The sequence below is a fragment of the Lactuca virosa genome, chromosome 4 (genome assembly GCF_052849685.1).
Source record: "Lactuca virosa cultivar CGN04683 chromosome 4, Lactuca_virosa_CGN04683_v6, whole genome shotgun sequence".
Taxonomy (NCBI): domain Eukaryota; kingdom Viridiplantae; phylum Streptophyta; class Magnoliopsida; order Asterales; family Asteraceae; genus Lactuca; species Lactuca virosa.
In genome coordinates, this window is record NC_136429.1 from 42,974,060 (window position 1) to 42,975,886 (window position 1,827).

Genomic DNA, 1,827 nt, shown 5'->3' on the forward strand with positions numbered 1-1,827 from the left:
CACACACCATTATGTTTTAGCCTGGGATGTTACTCTGATATATTTGACAGATGTTTATGATGTTTTGAGATACTATGACTTATGATCTGATGTGATGGTTTTTGATAACTATGGTTTTATTAACGATTTAAAATGAAATTTTTGGTGATGATTTTTGTGATGTTTCAACTGAAGAAATTTTAGAACTTCCCTGTATGGGCCACCACGTGACACCATGCTCGTCACGTCATAAATATTGGGCATAAGAGATTTTTTCTTCCTTTACTTATTTTGATTATGGATCGGGATGCTCAGTGGCTGCTTTCAGGATCATCAAAAGCTCATAAATAGTGTCTTCTTCAGTAGATATTTCCATCATATTTGTTTGCACTTTTGGTTCGTAATTGCTAGGAAGTAAACGTTCATGCACTACTTTGGTCAATTGTACAACTTGAGTCACTATATTTGATATGGAGGCTTGTTGATTTCTCAATGTAGCATCAGTATCATTATGCCTCTTCTCACTTGCTTCCATAAACTTAGTTAACATCGATTCGAGGTCGGTTTTTTTATCGGGTGGTGCTTTCTCTTTTTGGTAAAAGCTCCATCCTTGTTGTCGGTATTTCTCTTCTTTTTATTTTTGATAGTCCTCATAGGGCTTCCATTCCTTTTTATGATTTCTCCAATCTTCATCATACTAGTCTCCAATAGAGTAACAATCTTGTACCTTTCTATTCTCATTCTCATCCAAATCACAACCCTTAGTCAAATGTGGCCCGTGAGAATTTTCACATCCAACTTGTATCGTGTGAATGGATTATCCCATCTTCTTGATCCTCCTATCCATATTAACAAGCTTTGCCATCACCACCGCTAAGCCTTCCGATGATCCATTGCCATTTTCTTTTCCTCTTGTCACATAATCTCGAGGGTTATGACATTCTCTTGAGTGTTTAGCGAACTCTTCTATTAACGTCTTGTTGGTTGTTGGATCTTTCTTACTCATTGGTCCTTGAGATTCATGGATCTGGTGAGTGAACACGTTCATCCCATTGTAGACAGTGTATATCTCTCGCTGCACGTTAAGATCATGTTGAGGACAATTGCGAAGTAATCCCTTGTAACACTCCCACGCTTCATATAAAAATTACCATCCAATTGTTGGAAGTTAAGGATGTTCTTCTTGAGCTTTGCTATCTTCGAAGGAGGATTGAATTGTTGGATGAATTCATTATGAAGGTTAGCCTATGTAGTGATTTCTCCAGGTAAATGTGACTTTAATCATTCATTTGTTGCTCCTGCAACTGTCATTGGAAGCATCCTAAGTAGCAACTCGTCGCGTGAAATATTTGGAACAATGGAGTAGTTTGCAATGTCCAAAACTTCATCTATGTGTCTATAGGCATCCTCGTGATACTTTCCATAAAATGGAATATCTTTGAGCATAGTGAGGATATGTCCCTTAAGCTCAAAGTTTGTTGCGGCTGGAATTGTTGGTGATACGAGACCCAACCTATTATCGTTGCATATTTGACTATTGAACTCATCCATGGTCATTCTCGTGATGTCCACCATCGTCTTGTCAGGTTCGCTTTTGACTTCTTCTTCATAATCTCTCTCGATTTCTGTTTTGTATCATGTTCCTTTTTTGTCGGGAGTTTTTCAAAAGTTGCTACCTCGTTTGCTTTGAAGCTGCTAGTAGATTCTCCTTTCTTTTTATCCTTTTTCTTGTGGAATTCAAATTCTAGATCTTCAAATGGTGGCACAATTTTAAAAACGAACTAAAACAAAATAAACTAAAATTTATAAATGACCAATTTTCATGTCGCGAACTCTGATTAAAATAGA

The 1,827-nt window shown here is 37.1% G+C and overlaps 1 non-coding gene across 1 annotated transcript; it reads left to right on the forward strand.

Annotated features, from left to right (window-relative positions):
- The first annotated feature begins 1,064 nt into the window (after positions 1 to 1,064).
- LOC145110193 (small nucleolar RNA R71) lies at positions 1,065 to 1,170 on the forward strand. The gene has a single exon (XR_013709575.1). It is a non-coding gene; the product is annotated as a small nucleolar RNA R71 (small nucleolar RNA).
- Positions 1,171 to 1,827: the final 657 nt, after the last annotated feature.